The 17,641-nt window shown below is 37.0% G+C and overlaps 1 pseudogene; it reads left to right on the plus strand.

Annotated features, from left to right (window-relative positions):
- Positions 1 to 985: 985 nt before the first annotated feature.
- Positions 986 to 12,641, plus strand: LOC117411285 (epoxide hydrolase 4-like; annotated as a pseudogene).
- The last annotated feature ends 5,000 nt before the right edge of the window (positions 12,642 to 17,641 follow it).

A 17,641-nucleotide genomic window follows, 5' to 3' on the forward strand; every position in this document is an offset into this window, starting at 1 on the left:
CAAAAGTTTGTATGCTTACTTGGAGGTATATTTTTTAGATTTTATGCATAGCAACTTTCCATATTTAAAAGTGCAGTGTGTTGTATGAATACCTGTTTATTTGTAGGCAATATCTGCCTAGAAATTGCATTTCACATTTGTGAGTTGGTAACAGTGCATGTTAGGTTGTTAAAATCAAAAGGAAAATAATTATATGCTAAAAATGTCATTTATTATTTTTATTTAATTTATTTGATAATTTTATTTTGTTCAATTGCATTGTACTGATTGTTGCAGTAGAGACTTGAAAATGTGCAGTTGGTCACTTGTTTTGTTTGAAGCTATTATATTGTTTCATCTGTTAAATTCAGGGTAATGGAACATGTTTTCATACATTTCTGCTGAAATACAGTAGCACTTATTTGCGAGTGTCTCTATGGTATGATAAGCTAGAAAGCATGGCAAATATATATAGAGAAATAATATTTAATTTTGATGATAAATAGCACTAAGTGGATAAATATCAATATATTCCATTAAAATATTTTCAGTAAAACCATTGTTTTTGTCATGATTTTGAAGTGAAATCCTACAACTGCAGAACATGCATGCAATCCATGGTTATGATACAAACTGTGAATTAAGACCGACTGACAGTAGGGAACCATGCCTTCAAAACACCCTTTCAGCCACTGTGTTTGATAAGCTTCTGTATGACATTAACTTTTAACCATACTATACTTTAAACCATACTGCTTTTAAAGTAACATTGTTGCTGAGAGATTATTGATGTTAATGATCTTCTTTATTTGGCTAATAAGTTTTTGTTTTTTATATCCCTTCACATACTGGTGGATGTAGAATCTTTGATCTCAATGAGGCACTGTCCTTTGAAGACAGTTTAATTCAATGTAATTAAGTGAGAGATGAAGGGCTGTAACCTTCATGAGGATCATTATTTGTCAGCGGTTTGAAGAAACTCTGTTGACCTTCAAATTATAAAAAATCATAGACTTTGACTTGTGAGTCAAAGTCGTGAGTTTTATCAACTGTAATACATTTTTAGAATGAACAACCCTCGGGTAAAGCGGAGACAAAACATTCTGAAATTTCCAGACAGGCGATGCATTCAGTAGGAATGGGAAATCGTGCGCATACAGCGGTGAGAACTACCTACTACAACAATACGAGCTGCACACCTGTCACACGCAACCGTGAATCGAAGCTTAGACCTTTGGTGATTTTATTGACTTCACATTCACGGATTCTCCCCAGCACAATAAGTTGAATGCGCTATTTGTGAGACGACAGTATCATTCAAATTACACGACTGTTGTGTATTCGCTCAAACATTAAAAGCATTTTGAGGTACAACATATAAGTAAACGGTATAATCCATGCTTGTTACTGCTCTAATGTAAAGATGGCCAGGATGCTTCGCAAATTACTGTTGTGTACAGTCAGAGTGACGCTAAAGATCAGAGTCCTTGGTTTCTGGGCACTGGTTTACAGTTATTGCGCTTTCTACTCTTGCATCGTTCTGTTAAAACTTTTGTGGAGCATAATAAGAAGGCCGTTAAAAACATTCCAGTGGGTTATCCGAGAAAATGCTCCTGCCTGCTTGAATGACACGTCCTTGGGAACGCACTGTTATGTTAGAATTAAGGTAAGGTGTGTTTGTGTGTGTTTATTATTATTGTAGGATATTTTCTTTCGTTTAAAGAATTGTTGCTAATATGCATGCGGTACTCTTGTAAAGAATTAACAAATAAATACCAATAAAATCAGGGGCCTAATGCCGACTGAATTTGTAACTTGAAATCATGAACCTCAAGTATATATATACCGCTAAACTGGAGCAGTTTTGGAACGAGCACAGTGCACTTATAGATGTACTGTAAATTGCCATCCTTATATGACAAAAACTACATTCTATATATATATATATATATATATATATATATATATATATATATATATATATATATATATATATATATATATATAATGTAGTTTTTGCCTCAATGCTGTACTTGATATTTACTATTGTTCTTCTTGGGCTTCTAGGTTTGATAAGATAACAACGTACAGTGTTAATTGGAATTCACCTGCCAAACACGTCACCTTTTTGTGTCACCCCTGCTTAACGTTGCTGGAATATCAGTTTTAAGTACCATGAGGTACATATGTTATTTGTAATCACAGACCATAGTGTTTAAAGTGTACACAGAATATATATATATATAACATTTCTTTCAGTTTTTAATTTCATGAATTCATTCAGATGTACACAGTAGGCTATTGATCAATGCACAGGATGTCCATATTTATTAATATGCTGAGATTAACAGGTCTGCAAGATGTATTTATTCATTGTTCCTTCTTTTCACCTTTGTTCCCCAGTGATGCACATATAATCATCACTTTTGAGAATGTTAATGTTGTGCAGCCTCGGGGTATTACAGGTGGATCCCATTGTTAGTCCAGCCCCTGCATCTCTCTTCCATATGGATTGCATTTTATTTTACAGTAATAGTAGGAAGTCCATTGTCATTATAAGTAAGAAAGTGCATGCAAACTGTGTAAATAGTGCAATTGAGGTAATGAATTGCATGCGCCCTTCTTTAGGAGTCCGGGTTGACCTCTGATGCTGTTTCTCCATGGATTCCCAGAGTTCTGTTAAAACTGCAAAGGACATTAAATACCCAAGAGCCTTCTCTCTCTCTCTCTCTCTCTCTCTCTCTCTCTCTCTCTCTCTCTCTCTCCTCTCTCTCTCTCTCTCTCTCTTCCTCTCTCTCCTCTCTCTCTCTCTCTCTCTCTCTCTCTCTCTCTCTCTCTCTCTCTCTCTCTCTCTCTCTCTCTCTCTCTCTCGTATATATGTGAACTATCATATAGGGGCTCTTTGATACAAGCTTTCCATGTGATTAAAATGATCTGACACAAGCCATCAAAGAACTTTCTAATGCCTGTTTATAGACACACACACACACACACACACACACACACTCACACACACACACACACACACACACACACACACACCATCAAATACTTCTTCGATTAAGTAAGTTCCATTTACAATATAAAGTAAAGATGAAAAGCAGGAGATTTTTTCCTGGAACAGTTTGGTAATGGACAAATAAATTACCTCCCAGTTAAAGTACTTCCCCAAATAAATTTGACTTATTAACTTCTATCCCAGTTAATACATAGACAGACTGCATCTTTATTTTTTACAATCTAATACCAGCTGAACCTGGGCTGCCTCTCAAACTAATTCTGAATGGAAAGAGCACTTTAGTTACCGGCACGCTGTACTGGACGCTTTGAGAGAATAGAACATAAAACAAAAATCTGCTGAGGCTTGAAGAACAAGACGAGGGTTTTCTGGACAGACATTGGTTTTCTGCTGTTGTGTAGGAGTCGCTGTAATTCAAGACCCCCCATCTTTCATCATTTTTTAGTGTCTGTCATTAAATGATGTGGAATTCAGAACTTATTTGCCTGGAATGGGTTTTCAGAGATAGATTGTCAACAGTAGTCAGATAGTCTATAACTCACACTGACATACAGCCTTTTATTAAAGCAGACAGCCGTTAATTATTTAGGGGGGAGGAATCTGTTGTTCATGGCTGCCCATTTATTGCACTGAACACAGAATAGGTTCTGTTTCAAAGCCAAAGCGAGATTTTCGGTATTACAGATTTATTCATTTGTGGATTTTTAAACGTAATATTTAAATTGTGAGTCACTTTCAAAAGAAGGGTATTTCTGTAGCCAAATACAAATGGTTTTCTATAGTGTTGGAAGTGTAGATAATTGAAAGAAAGGTGTTAGGATTGATGTGTTAGTTTTGTTGCTAAAATATTTTATACAAATTTGTCGTTTTCCAAGTTATACATATTCATTCTTGGAGTCAGCATTATTGTTAACATGAAGGATTAGTGTTAATGTTGCTAAAATGCTGACATTACAGGACTTTTAAAAATGAGTAAGTCGAGTTGAATCATTATACCTATTATCTGAAATGTCTTCAGTTTTAAAGTGTAGCCTACTTGATGTGGATTCTTCCAAGCTCTTAAGAATTGGAGCCAAGCACAGGTTTTAATATGCTTTTCTTGCTCATGCTTAACAACAAGGATACGTACTTTTACAGCCATTTACTACCGCTATGTTTCTTTACAGTTAAGACTATTGGAGACAATACAAATAATGGTCCATTGTGAGTCTGTATACCCTGCAATAGTACTTTTGAAACTACCAGATCAAATGTTTTGAACATGCACTAAATAGTGTGACCAAAGAAGCAAGGGAAACAAGGATTTTAAAACTTGGTGAATAGTCATTGTTTAAAATAATGTTATTGTTCATAGTTAGTTGAAAATCAAAATCATGTACAATCTCATTAAGGGTTTCAATTTGTAGACTTTCATAGCTAGTTGACTGGACCCTTGGGCTCTTTGATTCAAATAATGAACTAACCTGCAGTGAAAAATAAAGATACAGCCAAAGGCTTTTATCATTTATTGAGCCCTAGTACATTTTATTATTATTATTTATTTCTTAGCAGACGCCCTTATCCAGGGCGACTTACAATTGTTACAAGATATCACATTATACATTATTTCACATTATACAGATAACACATTATTTTTACATACAATTACCCATTTATACAGTTGGGTTTTTACTGGAGCAATCTAGGTAAAGTACCTTGCTCAAGGGTACAACAGCAGTGTCCCCCACTGGGAATTGAACCCACAACCCTCCGGTCAAGAGTCCAGAGCCCTAACCACTACTCCACACTGCTGCCCCTGACCGAAACTTCAATCCTTATTGATTATTTAAACATGAGTAGAAAACATTTGCTGAAAACAGAGAAGCTTTCCCACATTTTTATCAAATATTTGGAAAATCACCTGCTTAATCGCCACGCTGATACAAAATGTTCAGTTTACAATCTTTGTTCCCTTTTTTTCCCCAAGATAAGTATAATACTGCAGTTCAGCTTTTTAGAAATATATGTACACATACAAATAGGTCAAACGTTTTTGTCATGTGGTTGTGTGATTTTTCCAGTTATCCAAGCCAAGGGGACACTACAACTTCAAACAACTACGTTGAATTTGTGAATGGGAAATGTGCCCTAGTGCTGCACCACCTTGCATCCGTACAGCTGCATTTGTAAAGCCTGTAGAAATGAGTGGTATCATTTTCAATATAAGCTAATTTCTATTGGAAGGCTGCAATAATCCTGCACAGAAAAAAATTGTACAGCTGTCAGACCAAATGTGTTTTTTTTTAATTTTTTAATTTTTATTTAATGTCCATGCATACTCAAGATGGGACACCTCGGCCGGCAGCACAGTGGTTGCTGTCAGCCTGTGTTTGAATGTGTTTTGGTTAATTGGTTAATGAATGACTCAATTTGGCGTGCTTTACAGTCTCTGATTGAGAGAAGTCCAGCAGAATCTGAGAACATGCCCCAAAAATAAAACTAAAGAAAGTTTAGGGTTTGTAATAGAGCTTGTTGCTGTTTCAGGTTTTCATGGCGACACCAGCTGCGAGAGTTCAAGAGTGAGTTCCGAGTTGCTGTGGACATACGGGGGTACGGGGAGTCAGACGTAACGGCTGGGAGAGAGCACTACAGGCTGGACTACCTAGTGACTGATGTCAAGGATATTGTACCTGAGTGAGTTCAGCGATTAGCCTCCTGAGCTGAAAGGCTAGCAGTGCAATCCACTTCACCTCTTGTATTTCCTTTTTTAGCATTAGCTGTGCTGCGGAAGTAGAGAGAGAGAGAGTCATTTTTTTCTCATGTAATTACAGGGTTTATAAATCTCTCTAAATATGCTTTAACAAAAATATTATTAGATGTAGAACTTTATTCTTTGAAAAGTTTGCTTCAGTATTCTTGTGTGGATGCCGTGCCTGATTTTCAAATGCTAATAAGCACACGTGTCACGGTCAGTGTTCATTAATTTATTTATTTGTTTGTGTCAAAAGTACATAAAAAAATAACAGCTAGCTATCCAACAGGGGACCGGTAAAGGGCCTATAGTTTGATGTAACAGCAGATGTGTGGTAACTTATTATCCCTAGTTTATCCAGTTGTAATGCAAGTTGGTAAGGCTATTCTTTAACACAAGTAATTGAATTAATGTATCAAATCTCGGAATTTATGAAGGCACCTTTTTGTTTATATAGTATGTACACACACACACATGAGTCATCCTTATGTATTTACAGGGTTTTGATTTACAGCTGTTGTGGGGCATGTATGTTACTGACTTACATGTGTTATACAAGTGTAGTTAAAGGATGACAATACCAAGGACATTTTATCAGTCCTTTTTTATTTCTGTTTAGGACTGAAATCTTAGTTAAGTTTGTTCTAGAATGGGTCCCAGAAACTGAATTGCTATATATGTGTTGAAGTGTTTAAAGTTACAAATGAAGAGCTCTTTGTTTTGCTGCAGGTTATAACAGGTGTTTCCTGGTTGGCCATGATTGGGGTGGAATGATTGCCTGGTTATTTGCTATCCATTATCCAGAGATGGTGAATAAATTGGTTGTTTTAAATTGTCCTCATCCTACTGTTTTCACTGGTAAGTTTGCTGATTTTTAAATGACTGCTTAGCTTTTTTTGCTGTGCAATGGCTTAAATAGCATCAAGCTCCATGGCCACCTTTACATTGTTCTCTCTTGCCTGGAAATGCCCCAGTTGTGTAAAAGTGTACAATGAAAATGTAGTGCTTTAAACCTCTGTACCTTCTAGCCCCGTATAGCATCAAACATTCGATAAATGCTATGTTCTCTTAAATTTAGCATCGATCCAGCTAATTACATTTATAGATAAGGCACTGAGAGTTGAAAATGAAAACCAGAAGACATAAGCATGTGTTTATTGTGTGATGAAATTGTGTCTTGCAAGATCAGTTTAATTCTGCACGATGTACAGTATGTAAGTTAATTAGAACTGCACTACAAGTAGGGCCTCCTTTGTCAACATCGGTATTTTATACACAAGCTTTGAAGATTAAGTGTTGTAGATTTTCTTACTGGTTAATTAACAGGGGACACATCACTTAATTGCCTTTCCAGTGGTTTTATTTGACTGTAAGGCTTTCATTTCTTAAGACAGTCTCAGTTCGTTATGTGACGGTGCTCTAAAGATGAGTTAATAGGCTGTTTCTGTAAAGATGTTTAATCAGACAAGTCCTGGAATCCAGCTAAAGCTTTTCTGTGCTTCCAGATTACACTCTGCACCATCCCTCCCAGCTGATGAAGTCAAGTTACTTCTTCTTTTTCTAGCTGCCACGGTTTCCTGAATTCATGTTTACCATCAATGATTTTAAGGTAAGCCGCGCTTATCAATAAGCACATAACATAATATAATGTTAACATACTGTCTTCACGGCATATACCACCCCCTGTACTTGAAATACACTTTATGCCTTCATCAGTGTTATGAGTTGAGGTGTATTTTTTTTTTTCATTAGTAACAATATTTGGTCTCTCCATGTAAAAGTGAGATGTGAATGAAACCCATTATGTTTCGTAAATATATACAATTTTTGTTATTTGCCTCATAATATCTGTCAGATATTTTTTGCTGTGTCACAAATCGATAGTGATAAGAGGATCAAAGAAAAGTGGTTAAGAATTGAAGTGACAGAATCTGTAGAGGGTGATAGGGTAAAATGAGTCTTTTAATGATATGTTGTAAAATGCACAATACAGATCCCAGACCATGAAGGCACATGTGCTGGTTTGCAGAAAGATGCAATTAAAATAGACTGAACTGCTTTTCTGAAAAATCAATGAGAAAAATATCAATTACTTTAAACAACTGACTGTAAACTGTGCTGGACCATGCATCTCTTCCTCTAGCACAAACAAAACATTACCATTAAATATTCAACTACACATAATAATCGTATTGTTCTCACCACTGTCACATTTACCCGTACACATTATACCCTTGAGGGTTAATACTATACCCTCCTTTTCCTGTGTTTTGCTTCAGGCTATAAAATACTTGTTTACTAGTCAGACCACAGGGATTGGGAGGAAAAGCTGCCGGCTGACGTCTGAAGATATGGAAGCCTACATGTATGTGTTCTCCCAGCCAGGTGCTCTCACTGGGCCACTCAACTACTACAGAAACGCTTTCAGGTAATTGCCAATTAAACGCTTTTTTAGGAAGTTTGAAACAAATCTGAAACTGTATTGAATATGTCACATAGCAACAGCAGCTGCTTGCACGTACATCGTTACAGCCGCAGCGCAATGCCAGCCAAGCATTCTTGATTAGATTAAATGTATACTGTATTAGCCTTGGTGTTTCCATTTGGATATCACAGTTTTTTTGTGCAATGAAGTTCTTAACACTTCACACCAGGCTTGGAAGAAATGACATCAACCGATTGCAAGTCTACGTAACAGAATGTATTATTCTGCTACCTGCCTGCCTTGCTTCACATGCATGTCAGGTTTAAGAAGGCTAACTCTGAGGACAAAAACAAGTATTCAGCGAACTCAGCTGCTGACTGCAGCCGCTTATACAGTTCTTCAGTCTTATCTCAGCCTTGCAAGCAGGGCACAGCTGAGCTGACTAACACTAACATCCCTTGTAACAAAAATAATATAGGCTGAAGATTAGTTTCTGTAGTAGGATGTTGTTGTTTTTTTAAGAATTTGAGTTACTGTTACAGATTTACAAATCATTAGTAAAAATATGTGCTCCAACATTTCCATACAAATTGTGAAGCTATTCTTTTACATAATTAGTGCTGTAATTAACACCAAAGTCGTTTCAGTATTGCTGCAGGCTTGTTTATGTGCAGAACCTCCCTAATCACCCCCTATCCTCTAAAAGTATACAACACTTCATTGAAAAGGGAATCATTTTACTGTACTGTTAGTGAACAACATCAGTGCCCTCTAGTGGTGTGTTTGAGCGAGCAAACAAATAAATAAAGGGCTAGAAAAAAAAAGCTAGTTTGATTACCCTTAACCTTCTACAAACATTACCAAAATACCGTTGTACCCTTCTGTTTTGGGGCCTGTAAAGGATTTGATTGTATTTAATTCACCTGATTTTGTACTATTATTTTACTTTTACAGTACTTGTGCTCTTGAACAGTTTTTCACCGTGCTTTCCTATGCTTTACTATATGTTAATTTGTAAAAATGAAAGAAACTTGGCAGACAAATGTTCAGAATTTTTACAGTTTAAACCTTAGTTAACGTGCAAAAATCCATGTAGCAACAATTAGGCCAAGCAAACCCCCACCAGAATCAACAATATTTTCAAAGCAGGGCATTTTATTTACTTCTTTCTGAAGGAGGCTAAAATAATGTTTCCAAGAATTTGGTGCTGCAACTGTGCAGGAAGTCCCTGTACACCACACAAAGGCACAGAGCTGTTTTTTCTTGTTTCAAACATATAAATAAAGGAATATTTGTAACCAGTTTGTGATATTAATGCATTTAATCACTGACAAGACACAATAGGCTTCTCTGTGCCGGCTGCCAGGTAAGGCTGGCTGTAGCAGCGGGTGGACATTTACTACTGCAGAAGTGAAAACAAATATTGTTTGCTGTGTGTGATTTAAAAGCAGACTCGCTTATAAGTGGCACACGGTTTTATAATAAACCAAAGGAGTTTGTTATCAGAAATAAAGACCTTAGCTTTACTATGGTAAAAGAAGTGTCGTATTTTATTTTTTATTTTTATCAAATACTAATCTCTATTCCGAATTGTCTCTTTTCAGAAATTTGAAATTGTCAGACCTTTTTACGATAAGTGACTGTGTGGTGTCTCTTGTTATGAGAAGTGCCATCTCGTGAAGGTCAGGTGAGAGGACGGTAAAGCAAAGCTGACAGGTTCCGGCTGCTCAGACTGTGTGAAATGATTTCTGATTGTACTCGCTGGACATAAAAAAGGGTTGTTTAGAACTTCAGAACTCTGCTGTATGTTCTGTGCACAGCATATGACATCTATGCCAGGATAAGATGCAGTAGAATTGACAGTTGTGCTATTATTATAATGATACACTAATGCTGAAAGACTGCATTCGCAAGGGTCAGACTCATTCAGTCACTCCTTATGGTTTGTGGGGCTGGGGATTGGGACATATGTTGGTCATTTACTCGCCTCCTCTTTAAAAATAGGGACAAGATAAGCAAGTTGTCTCACAGGAGCAGCGCTATCACAAAATGGTATCTATTTTTTTGGACTGACGAATGACTAGGGAAGAGACTTTTGTTGCCCGTCACATGTTGATAAATCATAAATATTTTGATGTTTTATCAAAGCAGTGATTTATTAAAAGATTGAAATTGTTTGCTGTTAATCATTTTGTTTTATCATTTGTATAAATCATTTTAAAATAGCACCGCCTTAGTTGGATTAAAATCTCGTGGATATTGGACATAATGTTTATACTCAAACAAGCCATGTGTATGGAGCGTGGTTTATCTGAAATTAGATCAGGCTGAATGCACAGAGATACAATAGTGAAGTTGAAATTTTGATAAACAAAGCAGTGTGTACAGTAGAGATAAAATCCGTCTAATACCAAAATGATATTCCGTTTTAATCATGTTATATATTAAACACTGAAAGGGGAAAACAAACTCCCATCACTTATTATGCAAAGTCGTTTGTGTAATACATCAAACAGGACTAGTCATACCCATAAGAAATCTGTTTAAAGCTTATTTACTTATTCCAAGTGTACCATATTTAAAAAATGTAGATTTCATCTGAAGTCTGCCTGCAATACATATGCCTTTGTTTCATTCTTCTGTAACATTAGCAGTCTGTTATTAACCTTGTACATATTTACACTGGAGTAAATGCTTGTCAATCTTGTACATCTGTTGAAGTCGATAACTATCGTTGTTCAAGGGCCCTGCACTATATGGACAGCTTATTCTAACCAGGAGGGTTCAATACAGCTAAGTCAGCTGTAATTGGCAGAGAAAATGAGTAACCATTGACTTTGAACCTGAGTGAAAAAATTAGACTTGACCTCTGTGCAGTCAGTAATGCTTTGGTCTGAAGCTGGGGAGTTTTTAAATGGTTGCCTGGTGAACTGTGTGGGTAGCGGCTGACGTACAAAGCTTCATAAAGATTGATATCAGTTGTAGTTTAGTCATGGTGAAGGTTGGTTGAGGACTCAGCTAACTATAATAGGAGTCTTGTTTTCTGAACTGTTGACGTTCTAATTAAAAAGAACTATGAGTATTTAGCAGTCGAAGGAGTAATACAGTGAGGATGTAGGGGGCTATTTTTAAACCAAAAACCATGCTTACCTCAGTAGGGCCACACTTTAAAATAAGTACAAATTTGTGCGAAAAAGAAGGTTTTTCATATGCATGGACTGTACAGGGGGTGGACAAAAAAACACACCTGCCATAGTACTGTCAGTAAGGTGTAGGAGCAGCATGGATGAAGATGTGACAAGTCTGCAACGTGTTTAAATTCATCCAGACAATACTTGTCGATTCCTCAGTCCTTCAGGAAAGTTGGTTGTGGGAATACTTTGCTCCACAAAGGCTTTCAGAGTCCTCGTGGTTGCTCCTCACGAAGCATGTTTCATTTGTGCGGTAACTTAAGCACCTGCCAACCGAGCCCCTGCCATCAGTGATCTATTAAAGTCTGTCAGCACTGTTTGTGATTCAAACTGGCTTGCAGAAGGGAGAGTACAGGGTGATGTGCTGAAAGTATTTAACATGGGCCTGATTACTCAGATATAATACCACTCAAATAAATAATACTTCTTAGTTGAGTGTAATTCTGAAACCCAGGACTAGTGAAGTGATAAAAAAAAGTGTAAGAGAAAATTACATTTTGATTGATTGATTGATTTTTTTTTTTACAGTTTTCTGCCTTTGAAACAACAAGAGGCGAAATCACCAGTTTTACTTCTTTGGGGAGAAAGGGATGCGTTTTTGGAACACGAGATGGCAGAAATATCAAGATTATACATAAAAAAATCACTTTAGACTGAATATTATTTCTCGAGCTAGCCACTGGCTTCAACAAGATCAGCCAGACATTGTGAACACATTAATATGGACGTTTCTGAAAGAAGGAGAGTCAAGGAAAAACTACAGGAACTGATTACTGCATGTGCTGCTGCTGAATACTTGGAATTGCCTGTAAAAACTTTTAAATGCAAGCATCTTTGTTTTAACTATTTTTTTTTTTTTTTTTTTTTTTTAAGAAATGTGAAATCCAGTAAGCACATTTTGTCAAAGTAACTGAAAAATGAAACCTTTTTTGTTAATGCTATTTTTGCACATAACATTAGCCTTAGCATTGGGGCATACGGTCACCTTGTGGTTTGTATTGTGTGGTGCCTTTGAATAATGTATTAATGTGAAGAATAAAAGTGCCATTTTTACAACAATTACAGAGCTGTTTAAATGCTTGGTAGCCGTCACAAAAACGCATATTTTGTATAATTACAAAATATTGTAATTTTGTAAAATTGAAGGTGTGTTCTCTTAAAAAGATATTGTTCTTCATATTTGTATTTTTGACAACTGCTCAGATATATAAGAGTGTTGTTATCTTTATCTTTGAGTATAAAGTAATGGCTAAATATTGTAAGAATTTTGTATCTCTTGTCTTACACATGCATATATTAACTCATCAATCCAAATCAAAGCCATTCATTTTTTTTTTAAAAGCAAGTAAACAGCAAAAACAATTCAGCTACCATGTTTTTTGATATCCCTCTGTTCTAGAAAGAAATAATTAGGTTTGGAGTCCCCAAATTAATTAAAATATCAGGTTGATTAAACATTTTTCATTAATGCTGTTGGGACGAAGGCTAATGTTGTCGTATGATCACAGAAGCGCAGCCGTTTCCCTGCAGAGACTTTCCTGTCATAATTTAAGAAAATGAAGCATGACAGAATACAATTTTTGGTCTGGAGCTGGAAAATATGCCAGAGAGATGGCCAATTTTACAGTACTAAAAAAGACCCACATAATGTGCATCATTTTGAAAGGCATTCCCCTTTTTAAAGTTCTGCTTGGATTCCTAAGGTAATATAACCTCCAGCTGAAGCATGCCATTTTGGCTCACAGGCTGACACAGAGTTAAGTGCAAATAGAGAGGGAGCTGGTGTCCCTGGAGCTAGTGAAATATTAACAAACAAAACAAACAAACCAACCTTGCTTTCTGGAATAGTTGCACTATGAAAAATATATTAACCAGATGCCAGTGAATATTTTTGTGTGAAACAGAACAGGATCACGGGCAAACAGTAATCTCTCTCCGACCAAAACCCATTAGGATTGCTTGTTTGTGGTTCACATAACCTTTCTGAATCCGTCTCTACATCTCAGTCCCTGATCTGTCATTCATTTCCTTGATGTGTTCTCTAAGCCTTGGATTTTGAAATGACAAAAAAAAAAAACGCTGGGATTTATCATCCCATGACTGAAAAGGTATTGAAGAGGTCACACAATCTAAGCCTCAATTGGATGCATTACAGAATGACTTGTGTCAGAACTAGAACTAAATGAGATTGGATTGTGGATATGATTTCCGGCATTGTATACAGTCTCCAGACTGTTCCCCTTGTAATACAGAACAGCCCTTGTCCTTCCAGATGAGATGTCAGTAGCATTTTAACCTGACAGAGCTTATACCTTTTAGTCTATGGACCAGTCTTGTTACCTTTCCCTGCACCTCTGTAAATAACAACAACAAATGACTGTATTCTGATAAGTTCAACAAATCTGGTTCATAACCTCCATGTTAAATCACAGAGCTGAAGCTGTCAGGTATACAACCTGGTGAAGGATCACATCAGGGTTAGAGGGTCATTACTGTTTCATTTTGGGATGACAGGGTCCTTCAACTCCATAATTGTTGTGTCTCCTGAGTACTGACTGCGTAACTCCCAGAATGCCTACAACCAGGGTATAGGATGAAATTACAGGGCAAGTTTCTTAGATGGAGGCTGTTGCTATAGAACATACTTATACTTTTATGAGGAGGAATTTGAGAGAAGCAGGTAAGTTCTGTCTGCTCATACCCAAACAGCAGGAAACAGACACTACAGGGGGGCAAGCTGGATGCACTGTAAATGGATGATTCCCAATGCAGATAAGAGGTGATACAGAGTTCACGCAGTGGGGCTACAGTACTAGAACACAACAGATGAATCTGCAGCATCCTTATGGTAGTATATTTGCAAAGTAGAGTGGACGTGTCTCTTCATATCTGTCAAGGCCTGTGCATGATAGAATGATGCATGCTTATACTGTACTCCCTCAGGCTGGAGAAATCCAGGTAGCCTTAACCCACCGCTGTGCCTGGCAGTGGAGGAATTAATTAAACCTCGTAGCTACCTGTATCAGTGCTCTAAAGAAGAAGAAAATACGATTCATTATTTTTTAACACAAGTACAACATTATCATCAATAAGTACATTGCACTGTTCAATTGCAATAGCCCCCTTATACAATATAAATACAATTATTCTCATGAATAACACTAGCCCTTAAATACAATATTCTCCCTGAACACAGAATTACACACGAGCCAGTGCAGGAGGGACCACAGTCTTAGGGAGTGAGGGTGCCATATCCAGGGCTGAGGCTACAGTTTATTAATGATCTAAACACTAGCGCTCTTTTACTCGTTTCAGTCATACGGGGGTAATTTATTATATTTAGGTAAGTTTTATACATTTTCAAGCAGTGGTGTGAAGATCCGCTATATATATACAGTGCCTTGCGAAAGTATTCGGCCCCCTTGAACTTTGCGACCTTTTGCCACATTTCAGGCTTCAAACATAAAGATATGAAACTGTAATTTTTTGTGAAGAATCAACAACAAGTGGGACACAATCATGAAGTGGAACGAAATTTATTGGATATTTCAAACTTTTTTAACAAATAAAAAACTGAAAAATTGGGCGTGCAAAATTATTCAGCCCCCTTAAGTTAATACTTTGTAGCGCCACCTTTTGCTGCGATTACAGCTGTAAGTCGCTTGGGGTATGTCTCTATCAGTTTTGCACATCGAGAGACTGAAATTTTTGCCCATTCCTCCTTGCAAAACAGCTCGAGCTCAGTGAGGTTGGATGGAGAGCATTTGTGAACAGCAGTTTTCAGTTCTTTCCACAGATTCTCGATTGGATTCAGGTCTGGACTTTGACTTGGCCATTCTAACACCTGGATATGTTTATTTGTGAACCATTCCATTGTAGATTTTGCTTTATGTTTTGGATCATTGTCTTGTTGGAAGACAAATCTCCGTCCCAGTCTCAGGTCTTTTGCAGACTCCATCAGGTTTTCTTCCAGAATGGTCCTGTATTTGGCTCCATCCATCTTCCCATCAATTTTAACCATCTTCCCTGTCCCTGCTGAAGAAAAGCAGGCCCAAACCATGATGCTGCCACCACCATGTTTGACAGTGGGGATGGTGTGTTCAGGGTGATGAGCTGTGTTGCTTTTACGCCAAACATAACGTTTTGCATTGTTGCCAAAAAGTTCGATTTTGGTTTCATCTGACCAGAGAACCTTCTTCCACATGTTTGGTGTGTCTCCCAGGTGGCTTGTGGCAAACTGTAAACGACACTTTTTATGGATATCTTTAAGAAATGGCTTTCTTCTTGCCACTCTTCCATAAAGGCCAGATTTGTGCAGTATACGACTGATTGTTGTCCTATGGACAGAGTCTCCCACCTCAGCTGTAGATCTCTGCAGTTCATCCAGAGTGATCATGGGCCTCTTGGCTGCATCTCTGATCAGTCTTCTCCTTGTATGAGCTGAAAGTTTAGAGGGATTGCCAGGTCTTGGTAGATTTGCAGTGGTCTGATACTGCTTCCATTTCAATATTATCGCTTGCACAGTGCTCCTTGGGATGTTTAAAGCTTGGGAAATCTTTTTGTATCCAAATCCGGCTTTAAACTTCTCCACAACAGTATCTCGGACCTGCCTGGTGTGTTCCTTGTTCTTCATGATGCTCTCTGCGCTTTAAACGGACCTCTGAGACTATCACAGTGCAGGTGCATTTATACGGAGACTTGATTACACACAGGTGGATTCTATTTATCATCATTAGTCATTTAGGTCAACATTGGATCATTCAGAGATCCTCACTGAACTTCTGGAGAGAGTTTGCTGCACTGAAAGTAAAGGGGCTGAATAATTTTGCACGCCCAATTTTTCAGTTTTTTATTTGTTAAAAAAGTTTGAAATATCCAATAAATTTCGTTCCACTTCATGATTGTGTCCCACTTGTTGTTGATTCTTCACAAAAAATTACAGTTTCATATCTTTATGTTTGAAGCCTGAAATGTGGCAAAAGGTCGCAAAGTTCAAGGGGGCCGAATACTTTCGCAAGGCACTGTATATATATATATATATATATATATATATATATATATATATTAGCTCAAAGAGCCAGCTGCCCTATATATATATATGTGTATTTTTACTTTTATTTTTATTTACTACCCTGACAATAATATAGTAATAATGTCATGTTTAAACTATATATATATATATATATATATATATATATATATATATATATATATATTGTTTACATTGTAAATGTGAAGCTTTTGTATCAGTCAAGGTTATTTCTCATGTGAACTGCATGAGTTACAGGACAGAACACAGAGATGGCTCACAGAGGGATTTGAAAAGGCGCTCAGGCGCACCAGTGCATATCCACCATATGTCACTGCTTCCCATTGAGCCCCATGATGGAGATTTGATGCATGGTGTTCAGCAGTAATCCGTTCTGAGCTAATACATGATCTTAATATAACTTATGAGTCTCCAGGCACAGTGCACTATATCAGGATAAGTGATCAGTTTGTAAACTTTATATATATATATATATATATATATATATATATTTTTTTTTTTTTTTTTTAAGTGTTATTATTATTATTATTATATATTCTCAAGTGTTGAGCTGGACAGTGTTTATTCATTGAAGCAGACTGACATATTTGAAGCATGTTGAGCAGCTGATTGCTTTACTATAAACAAGCCCTTAATGTTGAATGATTTCCAGTGCTCTGCACATGAAAGGCAGAACAGTAGTCGCAGAACGTGGCCTAAAGAAGCCAGGGGTTATTATTCCATGAATTTCAGACTAATAGAGAGTTACTGTGCACACATTTTTCTCACTTTTACTTCAGTTAAGTTTAGATAGCTGTCAGAATTCAATGATCATAGGACCAAAAGGTACTAATGTAATTTTTTTAATCAGCCGCATACTTACCATTCGTTACCATTATCAACAGCCCCCTTGCTGATTTGAGAATGCAGGGTGCAATAAAGTAAATGATCTTCAGTAAACGACAAGGGGAGTTCTGAGACTTAACTCAAACCTGATGATTTATACATAAGACCCATATATATCCGATTAGAATATTAAACATGGCTTGTTTGCATTATGCAAGCTGCCTGTCCTTGATACTGCACTGCGGTTTTGTGGCTGTTTCTCTTGCTCTGCTCACAGGGTTTAAACCAAGATCTTTAAATATTCCCTCAATTGTGTCTCTGCCATCCAACCTAGTTCCTTTCTGGCTCAGCAGCCTGCAAATGATTCCACGGCTGGGCAGCTAGCTGAGTTGTTCACAGTGGGGGAATGACAATATGGATC

This window comes from Acipenser ruthenus, chromosome 10 (assembly GCF_902713425.1).
Source record: "Acipenser ruthenus chromosome 10, fAciRut3.2 maternal haplotype, whole genome shotgun sequence".
Taxonomy (NCBI): Eukaryota; Metazoa; Chordata; class Actinopteri; order Acipenseriformes; family Acipenseridae; genus Acipenser; species Acipenser ruthenus.